Source organism: Carcharhinus amblyrhynchos, chromosome 14, assembly GCF_965287045.1.
Source record: "Carcharhinus amblyrhynchos chromosome 14, sCarAmb.v2.hapA, whole genome shotgun sequence".
NCBI classification, from domain to species: Eukaryota; Metazoa; Chordata; class Chondrichthyes; order Carcharhiniformes; family Carcharhinidae; genus Carcharhinus; species Carcharhinus amblyrhynchos.
Window position 1 is genome coordinate 50,177,528 of NC_137337.1, and position 12,257 is coordinate 50,189,784.

The 12,257-nt window shown below is 42.3% G+C and overlaps 1 protein-coding gene across 2 annotated transcripts in view; it reads right to left on the reverse strand.

Annotated features, from left to right (window-relative positions):
* Positions 1–12,257, reverse strand: part of sec23a (Sec23 homolog A, coat complex II component) — a 110,517-nt gene that overhangs the window by 78,003 nt on the left and 20,257 nt on the right. Inside the window, exon 1 of one of the 2 annotated variants that reach the window (XM_080202845.1) lies at positions 1,631–1,721. The exons of the other annotated variant lie outside the window; for it this stretch is intronic. The gene's annotated coding sequence lies outside the window, so the exon portion shown is untranslated. Of the gene's footprint in view, positions 1–1,630; positions 1,722–12,257 lie in introns of those variants that run through there. 2 annotated transcript variants of the gene reach the window in all.

A 12,257-nucleotide genomic window follows, 5' to 3' on the forward strand; every position in this document is an offset into this window, starting at 1 on the left:
AAGTCCTGCCGGCGGTTCAGCATGTGCAATCGTGGAGACGGCCAGCTATTTAAATCACCACTTACCTCTGTGTGAATCTCAGAGTGCACAGGGCAGACTAGGTAAGAGGAGTCCTGAACTTGCTGGATTCTTTGGATAGTCAGGGTCCCTTATGAAGGGGTAAAGTATCATTTTAGATAGGGTCCTGAGATATTGGGACAGGTAGAGCTGGTTAGAATTAAACATGATTGTGTGTAAGAAGTGCACAAACTGTCCAGCTGCCAAAGAACTGGTCAGCTGTCCAGAAAATGTTCAAGGTTACTTGGTGGGGTGGCATGAAAGGCGCAAGGACAGTGTGTGGGAGGCATGGGTTGGCATGTGTTCATACTAAGTTGGCATGGGGTATGAGGGGGCCATGGAATGGTTAGAGGAGCATAGGTGGGCATGAATGGGTCATAGGGAGTGTGTGTAGGGGAGAGGGGACAGTGTTTGCTGCTTTAGTGCCAAGGCACAAAGGCAGGTCTCGGGTGCACCCTAAATTCTGATCCAGCCACCCCTCCCCACCCACCTAATTTAATTAGATTAAATAGTGGACATTAACTAAGGATTCATTTGGGCTATTATAAGAACAATCTGGAACCGGGGTTTCAATTCATGTTTGTAACATATACTTCTGAACAAACGCTTATGAAATTATGCAGTGATTGGCTGTTGTTTAATTCTTCACCATCAGCTTTCTGAAGAGCAACAGTGACACTGGCTCAGGAGAGGGTTGCCCAAGACAAGGGGCGAACCAGAGGTGTGAAAGAGACAGGCAAATTACAAAAATAGGAGAGTGCTAGTAGTTTACATTTCTACAGTCATGGGATAGATGCCCTTTGTTGCAATCATGATCTGCCATCTAGAAGTAATAAATTACCTTCCTGATACCAGGGTACATCATGGGTAGGAGGAAATAAATTACTGAAGTGGCACCAATGTCCTTGAGGGTCAAGGAACATATCAATAAAACGATGGAGAAAAATTTAAACTAATGAGACTGGGAAATGAGGAAAATCTAGGTTTGAGATTAGTATTAATGAAGTTATTAGGATAGAAGTAAAAGGCTTAACTGAGACACAGTGAGACAATACTAAGAAAACAAATCTGGTCCAATAAATCTGTACGACTAAAACACTTCAATTTTACAGTTTGCTCCACCAATGTTCACATAACGGAGTTAAAACTGGATTGGCAGAGGAATAGGAATCTGAGGGTAAATTCCAACAAGGTGATAGAAAATTAGTAAATGACTCAAAGACAGAGTCTTTCTAACTTTGGTTAGAAAGTGTACAGGAATTTGGCAGTGTTAAATGGTACAAGTGTACAAATGCAAAGTATAGCACATTAAGTTGATCAGCTGAAGGCATGGATAGAAACAAAGAAGCATGATATCACCACTATAATGGAAACTGGGCTTAACAAGGTGCAAAACTGGCAGCTCAACATCCTGGATGGAGAGTTTTTAGGCAGAAGGGGGATAAAAATGTGAGGGTGTGGCATTGCTGCTTAAAGAATCAATTACAATTGTGCGGGGGGATGCTACACTGAGTGAAGCATCAAATGGGGCCAAATAAAGTTTGTTTATTTATTAGTCACAAGTAAAACTTACATTAACACTGCAATGAAGTTACTGTGAAATTTCCCCTAGTCGTCTGTTCGGGTCAATGTGCACCCCTTTCAGAATGTGGGAAGAAAGCAGAGCACCCAGAGAAGACCCATGCAGACACAGGGAGAACATGCAAACTCCACACAAACAGTGATCCAAGCCGGGAATCGAACCCAGGTCCCTGGTGCTGTGAATAAAGAACAAGGAAAATTACAGCACAGGAACAGGCCCTTTGGCCCTCCAAACCTGCACCAACCATGCTGCCCAACCAAATGAAAACCCCCCTACTCTTCTGGGAACCATATTCTTCTATTCCCATCCTATCAAAGAACAAAGAACAGTACAGCACAGGAACAGGCCCTTTGGCCCTCCAAGCCTGCGCCCAACTAGGCCATTCATTTGTATCCCTCTATTTCCAGTCTGTTCATGTGGCTTTCTAGATAAGTCTTAAACGATCCCAGCATGTCCACCTCAACCACCTTGCTTGGCAGTGCATTCTAGGCCCCCACCACTCTGTGTAAAATACGTCCCCCTGACATCTGTGTTGAACCTTGCCCCCCTCACCTTGAACTTGTGACCCCTTGTGTCACCTCCGATCTGGGGAAAAGCTTCCTACTGTTCACCCAATCTATGCCCTTCATAATTTTATACACCTCTATTAGGTCACCCCTCATCCTTCGTCTCTCCAGGGAGAACAACCCCACTCTGCCCAATCTCTCCTCATAGCTAAGACCCTCCATACCAGGCAACATCCTGGTAAACTTTTTCTGTACCCTCTCCAAAGCCTCCATGTCCTTCTGGTAGTGTGGCAACCAGAACTGGACACAATATTCCAAATGTGGCTGAACCAACGTTCTATATAGCTGCAACATCATGTGCCAACTTTTATACTCCACACCCCGTCCAATAAAGGCAAGCATGCCATATGCCTTCTTCATCACCCTCTCCACCTGTGCTGCTGCACCTTTAGGGATCTGTGGACTTGCACCCCCAGGTCCCTCTGTATGTCTATACTCCTGATGGTTCTGCCATTTATTGTATAGCTCCCCCCTACATTAGATCTACAAAATACATAACTTTGCATTTATCTGGATTAAATTCCATCTGCCATTTCTCCGCCCAATTTTCCAGCCTATCAATATCCTGCTGTATTCTCTGACAATGTTCATCACTGTCCGTAAGTCCAGCAATCTTTGTGCCGTCCACAAACTTACTGATCACACCAGCTACATCTTCTTTCAAATCATTTATCTATATCACAAACAGCAGAGGTCCCAGAGCCTGCAGAACACCATTAGCCACAGACCTCCAACCGGAAAAAGACCCCTCCACTGTTACTCTGTCTTCCATGGCCAAGCCAGTTCTCCACCCATCTAGCTAGCTCACCTTTTATCCCGTGAGATTTAACCTTTTGCATCAGCCTGCCATGAGAGACCTTGTCAAATGCTTTATTAAATTCCATATAGATGACATCCACGCCCCTTCCCTCGTTAATCGTTTTTGTCACCCCTCAAAAAACTCAACCAAGTTTCTGAGGCATGACCCCCCCCCCTTATAAAACCATGTTGTCTATCGCTAATGAGATGATTCCATCCTAAATGTGCGTACATTCTAAGAATCTTCTCCAACAATTTCCCTACCACGGACGTCAAGCTCACCAGCCTATAATTACCCGGGTTATCCTAGCTACCCTTCTTAAATAACGGGACCAACATTTGTTATCCTTCAATTCTCTGGGACCTCACTTGTGTCCAGTGAAGAGACAAAGATTTCTGTTAGAGGCCCAGCAATTTCATCTTGTCTCCCTGAGCAGTGTGGGATAGATGCCATCAGGCCCTGGGTATTTGTCTGTCTTAACATTTCCTAAAAAACCTAACACTTCCTCCCTTGTAATTCAGATTTTTCCTAACAGGTCAACACATCTCTCTGAGACACTACCAGTCAACATGTCCCTTTCCCTTGTGATTACTGATACAAAGTACTCATTTAGGGTCTCGCCTACTTCTTTGGGTTCTAAGCAGAATTCCCCTCCTTTGTCCCTGAGAGGTCCGATCCTTTCCCTGACAACCTTCTTGTTCCTAACATATGTATAAAATGCCTTAGGTTCTCCTTAATCCTGTATGCCAAGGACATTTCGTGACCCCTTTTTGCCCTTCTAATTCCCTGTTTGAGCTCTTTTCTACTTTCTCTGTATTCCTCCAGTGCTCCATCTGTTTTTAGCTGCCTGGACCTTACGTACGCTTCTTTTTTCTTTTTGATTAGACCCACAATTTCCCTGGTTATCCACAGCTCTTGAATCTTACCTTTCCTAACCTTCCTTTTTATAGGCACATACCTGTCCTGCAGCCTTATCAACTGCTCCTTAAGAAACTCCCACACGCCAGATGTGGATTTACTCTCGAACAGCCTCTCCCAATCAACAGCCACCAAATCCTGCCTAGTCTGGCTTAGTTTGCCTTCCCCCAATTCAGCACCTTACCCATAGGACAACACTCATCTTTTTCCATTACTATCCTGAAGTTTACAGAATTGTGGTCACTATTTGCCACATGTTCCCCTACTGAAACCTTGATGACCTGACTGGCTCATTCCCCAGTACTATGTCTAGTACAGCCCTCTCTCTAGTTGGCCTATCAATATATTGCTCCAAAGAACATTCCTGTACACATTTTATAAATTCCCCTCTGTCCAGACACCAGCCCTAAGCGATTTCCAGTCTATACAAGGGAAATTAAAGTCTCCCACTACAACTACCCTATTTTTTCTCCACCTGTCCAGGATCTCCTTACATATCCATTCCTCAACTTCCTGTGGGCTGTTGGGAGGCCTGTAGTATACCCCCAGCATAGTAACTGTGCCCTTCCTGTTTCTGAGCTCCACCCACAGTGACTCGTTACCTGACCCTTCTAAATTGTCCACCCTCTGTACTGCTATAATATGCTTCCTAACCAGTATTGCTACTCCTCCACACCTCTTCTAGCCCCTTCTCTGTCGTGCCTAAAACACTTATACCCCAGAATATTGAGCTGCCAGTCCTGCCCTTCTTTTAACCAAGTCTCCATCACTACAAACACATCCAAGTTCCGTGCAAGTATTAAGGTTCTATCCATGTATTTGTCCAGCCGCCCCTTAAAACTCACTGTTGTATCTGCTTCCACTACCTCCCCCAGCAGCGAGTTTCAGGCATCCACCACTCTAAAAAAAAATTGCCTCGTACACCTCCTTTAAACCTTGCCCCTTAAACCTGTGTTCCCTAGTAATTGATTCTTCCATCCTAGAAAAAGCTTCTGACTATCCACTCTGTCCATGCCCCTCATAATCTTGTAGAATTCTATCAGGTTGCCCCTCAACTTCCATCGTTCCAGTGAGACCAAACCAAGTTTCTCCAATCTCTTCTCATAGCTAATGCACTCCATACCAGGCAATCCCTAGTAATTTTTTTTCTGTGCCCTCTCCAAAGCCTCCACATCTTTCTGATTGTGGCAACCAGAATTGAACACTATATTCTTAGTGCGGCCTTATTAAGGTTCCATAAAGCTGCAACATGACTTGTCAATTTTTAAAGTCAATGCCCCAGCCGATGAAGGCAAGCATGCTGTATGCCTTCGTGACTACCTTCTCCATCTGCATGGCCACTTTCAGTGACTTGTGTACCTCAACACCCAGCTGCCTCTGCTTATCAATAATCTTATGGGTTCTGCCATTTAGTGTATATTTCCTATCTTTATTGGACCTTCCATAATGCAATACTTCACATTTGTCCGGATTAAACTCCATCTGCCATTTCTCTGCCCAAGCCTCCAACCGATCTATGTCCTGCTGCAGTGTTAACCACTGTGCTACTGTGCCGCCCTCATGCTGATTGAGCTCAAAAACAAAAGGGACAGCCATACTGCTGAGAGTGTACTATAAACCTCCAAATAATGGAAGGGGGTTAGAAGAACAAATATATAAGCAAGTTTGAGTGCAAAAACAATAGAGAAATAGCAACTATCCTAAAATCATTTGGGATAAGGGTGGTGTGAAGGGAATAGAGGACACTAATTTCTCGAACTGCATTCAAAAGAACTTATTTAGCCAGCACCTAACAATCCAAACAAAAGAGAACACAATTCTACATTTAGTCTTAGGAAATAAAATTGAATGAGTAGATGAAGTAGCAAGGGGGGACCATTTTGGAGATAATGACCATAATGCAGTTGGATTTTGCATCATTATGAAAAAGGACAGAAGTAAATGTTCTGAATTGGGGAGGTCAAATTTTATGAAGTTTAGTGGTGAACTGGTGAAAATTGACTAGATATAGTTACTTGGAGGGAAATTAGTGGCAAATCAGAGGCATTCAAGAGTGAGATTCTAAGGACACAGTGTCGACGTGTCCCCACAAAGAAAAAGGGAGGTTCTTCCAAATCTAGAACCTCCTGGTGATCCAGGAACATACAGGGCAAGGTAAGGCAGAAAAAGAAAGCTAATGACAGTAACAAAAAGCTTAATACAAAGTAAACAAAAATGTTAGCAAGTGTGAGGTTATCCACTTTGGCAGGAATAATAGTAGGACGGATTACTATTTAAAGGGCGAAAAGCTACGGTGCAGAGGGACCTGGGGGTCCTTGTGCATGAGTCGCAAAAACCCAGTCTGCAGGTGCAGCAGGTGGTCAAGAAGGCAAATGGGATGCTGGCCTTCATAGCGAGGGGGATAGAATATAAAAGCAGGGAGGTCTTGCTGCAACTGTACAGGGCATTGGTGAGGCCGCAGCTGGAGTACTGTGTGCAGTTTTGGTCGCCGCACTTGCACAAGGATATTTTGACCTTGGAGGGAGTGCAGAGGAGGTTCACTAGGCTGATACCGGAGATGAGGGGGTTGGACTATGAAGAGAGACTAAATAGACTGGGTCTGTACTCGTTAAGAGTTTAGAAGGATGAGGGGGGGATCTTATAGAGACGTACAAGATAATGAAGGGGATGGATAGGGTAGAGGTGGAGAGATTTTTCTCGCTCAGAAAGGACAGCAGGACTAGAGGACACAGCCTCAAGATAAGGGGGGAGCAGTTTCGAACGGAGTTGAGGAGGAACTTCTTCACTCAAAGGGTGGTGAATCTCTGGAATTCTCTGCCCGTTGAAGTGGTGCAGGTTACCTCGCTAAATATATTTAAGTCATGGGTAGATAGGTTTTTGGTAGGCAAGGGAATTAAGGGTTATGGGGAGAAAGCAGGAAAGTGGAACTGAGCCACTTCAGATCAACCATGATCTTATTGAATGGTGGGGCAGGCTCGAAGGGCTAGATGGCCTACTCCTGCTCCTACTTCTTACGTTCTTAGGTTTAATACTGTAGAAAACCGAGAGGAGTATAGAAAGTCCAGAGGTGAAGTAAAAATGGAAATTAGGAAGGCAAAGAGAGGATATGAAAAAAATTGACAGGTAAAAACAAAGAAAGCCCACAGATACTTTGCAAGTACATTAAGAGCAAGAGAATAAGAAGGAAATGATAGGGTCTATCACTGGTGTACATGATCAACCTATGCATCCATGCAAAAGACGTGGACAGAGTTCACAATGAGTACTTTGTATCTGTCTTCACCAAGGAGAAGGATGGTGCAGACATTCTAATTAATGAGTGTGAAATATTAGATCCAATAAGCATTGAGAGATTAAGTATTGAAGGGACCAACATGACTGAAGGCAAATATATCACCAGGGCCAGATGGATTGCATCCCTGGCTTTAAAAGGAAGCAGGGAAGGAAATAGTGAATGCTCTGAGGATCATTTTTCTATCCTCACTAGATATCAGAGGATTGAAGCTCTGTGAATGCTGTACCATTATTTTAAAAGGTTGAGAGTGATGGGCCAGAAAATTATAGTCCAGTCAGTCTGACTTCAGTTGTGGGCAAATTCTAAGAGACAGACAGGATCACTTAGAAAGGCACAGATTGATCAGGATAGTCAGCATGATTTAGTTAGGGGAAGTCTTGTTTTTCCTCAAAATGTTTGATGAAGTTAGGAAGACATGGAGGACTGATGAGGGCTGAGCAGTGGATGTGGTCTACATGGATTTGAGGAAAGCATTTGATATGGTCCCATATGGTAGACCAGTCAGAAAAGTGAAATCCTATGGCATATGGAGGAAAGTGGTGGAGTTGGATCCAAAATTGACTCAGACAGGAAAAAAAGGCTCATGGTCAATGGATTTTTTTGCACATGGAAGAGGTTTACAATGATGTTCCACAGGGCTCAGTGTTAGGCCCTTGCTGTTTGTTGTACATGTTAATGATTTTGACTTAAAATTGTGGGAGGCCTGATTGGGAAATTTGCAGGTGACACAAAAGTCAGCCATCTGGTGATGGTGTTGTCTCCAAAGTTATATCAGTTATTTGGCTCAATGCGCGGAAAAGTGGCAAATGGAACTCGATCTGAAAAGTATGAGGTAATGTTTTTGGAGTAGGCAAACAAAGCTAGAGAATACACACTAAATGGGAGGATTTTGAGATGGGTAAAGGCAGTGAGAGATCTTGGGCTGTATGCTACCTGAGGTGGTAGGAGAGGTGGATAAGATGGTAAAGAAAGCGTAGAGATGATTTCCTTTATTGGACAAGGTATTGAATACAAAAGCATAGATGTAATGCTGGAACTTATGAAACGTTAGGCCACATTTTATGTACAGTCTGGTCACTACCTTACAGGAAGGACATAATAACTTTGAGTGAGCACAGAGAAGACTTACAAGAATGTTGCCAGGGTTTGAAAATTGCAGTGATGAGGAAACATTGGAAAAGTTAGGGCTGCTTTCCTTGGAACAGAAGAGGCTAAGGGGTGACCTAATTAAGGTGTACAAAATTATGAGAGTTGCAGATAGGTTTTTCCTTTCTGCCCCGTTTCCTTAGCTGCACGATCAATTATCAAGGGTCACAGATTTAATGTTATTCGAAGAAGGATTAGAGGCAACATCAGGAAAAATCTTTTCACCCAGAGGGTAGTGGGTATCTGGAGTTCACTGCCTGGATGGTGGTTGAGGTAGAAATGCTCAACTCATATATAAGGTACCTCAATCAACTGCTCTAACTTGCAAGGCTTCAGACCAGCTGCTGGAAAGTTGGATATTTTCTTTTTTGGCCAACATAGACACAATGGGCTGAATGGTCTCTTTCTGTGCAGTTATGTTTCTATACTAAACAGTTCAAACAACAGTGCAAACAATGAAGGGGTGAGAGGAAAGAAGCAATTGCGCATTCTACTTAGAGGTGGCACAGTGGTTAGCACTGCTGCCTCAACGCCAGAGACCCAGGCTCAAATCCAGCATCAGATCACTGTCTGCGTGGAGTCCGCATGTTTTCTCCATGTCTGCGTGGGTTTCCTCTGGGTGCTCCAGTTTCTTAACACAGTCTGAAAGATACGCTGATTACATGCAATGATGATGCTAAATTCCCCCTCACTGTACCCAAACATGCACCAGAGTGTGGTGACCAGGGGACTTTCACAGTAACTTCATTGCAGTGGAAATATAAGCCTACTTGTGACATGAATAAACTTTAAAAGCTTGACTGAATCCATTTGTACATCATGCAAGGGAAAATACCTAAGGTCTATCCCTAATCAAGATTTGATATTGGGATTTCCAAAGAAAAATCTAATAGGGATAAATTTTAATAAAACATACTGAGCATTTAAATATTCAAAACTGTCTAAATTACAAATATACATACATCAGGTCCTGAAAGTACCAGGCATTTTTTTTGTTAAATATCAATAAAATTGTGAACTTTCACTTTAATATTTCTGGCACCACATTCTTTCCATCGACACTTGTACGTTAAAACATTGCATTGTGCCCATCCTAAGAACTGCGTAACAATCTCCTATCATATAACGTGATACATTGAGCTGAGTGTACATGAACTCAGACTTTGTTCTTACAGATCACCAAGTATTAAGACATCAGATAAGTTCTTTGAGCTTTATTCATGAGGTGAACTAGACAATTAGACACTGTGCCAAATTACCGCTGAACTCTCCTTAGACTGCATAAAATTAGCAATCAATTCACCCCAAACAGATTAATCAAAACTATGGTTATAGGCAGCAGTCTCTATCTACTGACAGTCAACTTTGCTGACATTCAATTATTTCTTCTGTCAAACAATGATACTTGGAACAACACTAAACTGATGTTCCATAACTCAGATTGATCACAAAATCAAAACTGAATCATCGATTAATCTGTCTTATTAGGGGTGGTCGTAGTGATTGTGGGAGCTGTTGCAAGGGATGAAACAAGGGAAACAATGCTTGCCACTACACTGTTGGACAAACAGGTGGAAGCTCTTCCTGCAGTTGCCAAGAAAAATATAGATCTAGAAAGCAGTCTTGGATACCAGAGTTTGGTTGCGAATATTGCCATGCCAAATATGTCAATCTTATTTATATAATGAAAGAACTTTATCATGCCACTTTTAAATGTAGGACAGAAGAGCAAAAGTAGGCCATTCAGCTCACTGATTCTGGTCTATTATTCAGTGATATCATGACTAATTCGGCAATCCACAACTCCACTTTCCCACCGTTTCTCCATAACCTTAGATTAAAATTTTGCCCATCTCAGCCTTGAAGAAACATCAGAACCCTATTTCTACAGCTGTCTACAGTAAAGAATTCCATAAATTTATTATTCTCAGAGAAGAAATTCCTCCTTATCTTGGTCTTAAATGGGCCAGTCTTATTCTGCAGTGCCATAGGGCAGCATGGTGGCACAAAGGTTAGCACTGCTGTCTCATAGTGCTAAGGACCTGGGTCCGATTCCTGCCTTGGGTCACTGTGTGTGGAATTTGCACATTCTCCCCATGTCTGCGTGGGTTTCCTCTGGGTGCACCGGTTTCCTCCCACAGTTAGGTTGATTGGTGTTGATAAATTGCCCCTAGTGTCAGGGTGATTAGCAGGGTAAATATGTGGGATTACGGGAATAGTACCTGGGTGGGATTGTTATCAGTGCAGACTCGATGGGCCGAATGGCTTCCTTCTGCACTGTAGAGATTTTATGATTCTATTCCAAGAATTATGCCCTCTGGTCCTAGATTGTCCCATAAGGGAAAAAACCTTTCAGCATCTCCTCTGTGAACCCTATACATTTGTGAAGCATGATCTCCCCTTCATAAAGCCATGCTGACTCTGCTTGAATTTAACATATGTTCATCCTTTCCAATGGACTCAAAATTTTCCCAATGATGGACATTAAGCTCACTGGCCTGTGACTATCTGCTTTTTTTCCTCTCAAGTAAAGGTGTTACATTTACAGATTTTCCAATCCTCTGGGACTTTTCCAGAATTAATTGCCCCCCCAACTTTGCACCTTGAATTTTTTATTATTTTTGGAATATTACTATCTTTCACCATGGAAGATGTGGTGGAAGTGACACAAAACATTTAACTCCTCTGCCATATCATATCCTGCATCCCCATTTTTATCTCCCCAGTCTCATTCTCAGTCTCTATGTTCACTTTGGGGTCCTTGTGCATTTATTTTGTGTTGAATACTATGTGTATTTAAGTGAAGAACCACTAATCTTGCCTTTTGACCATTATTTTGCCCTTTGTTTTTTTTTAATGTTTGTCCTTTCTGGTATCCATGAACCAATACCCACTTCTCTCACACTGGTTTATAAGCACATTCACCTCTCTAATTTTATGTACCCTATGCCAATATGCATGCAGCTCAAGTAATAATCCAGGGATTATAACCTTCAAAGTTTTGTTGTTTAATTCAGTGCCTGGTTCCTCAAACTCTTTGTGCAGAACCTCTTTCCTCATTCTACCTATATCATTGGTATCTATAGGGACATAACAAGGGGATCCCCTGCATACATAATTGATCAAAAAGATTTGGATAGATATTGATGTCATCACATTTCCATGAATTGTCCCAAAGCAGTTCACATAAAACCAATTAATCTGAAGCGCAGTGGCCTAAATAGCAGTATTCAGCAGTGACTCCTTGTACATTAAGTTCCCTTACACAACAATGAATTTCCAGTTAACTTTTTTTTTTAGTGATATTGGTAGGTTGAAGAATGAAGCTCCCCACTCTTCAAGCCATAAACTCTAATATTCACCAAAACTACTGGAGCAAGCAAATGGGACTTGGTTTAAGAGGAGTAACAAAGGGACTTTAAACAAATAAATCTTTAAAATAATATGCAAGTTAAATTTTTGCACACCCTGTTCACTTATGTTTCACTACAACTTTCCATAATCTTGGCCACATTTTGGCACTTGCAATTTGGTTACGAACAACTCTGAAATATTGCTCGCTAACTTCCATTTCTGTGCATAATAATGAAGAGCTGCCCAAAGAGCATGCCACGTAACAATCTTTCCAGTCAAACTCCCATTACTCTTACGCATGGCTTTGTGCCAGATAATCATCACTCTATGTATCTACATTTCCCTTTATTATGGATAGTTTTATCTTTGCCACGTCATGCACCAACCAAAGGTGGCTGTTCGTTACTAGTGAACTTTGTTCTCCACGATTTTGAAGGAATCTGAAGCTGTTTGGTTACATAGAGGGTTTCAGATAAAATACAGGGCATTCATCCATGTGCTGCAAAAATATTCACCTTATTTGTACATATCACTACATCC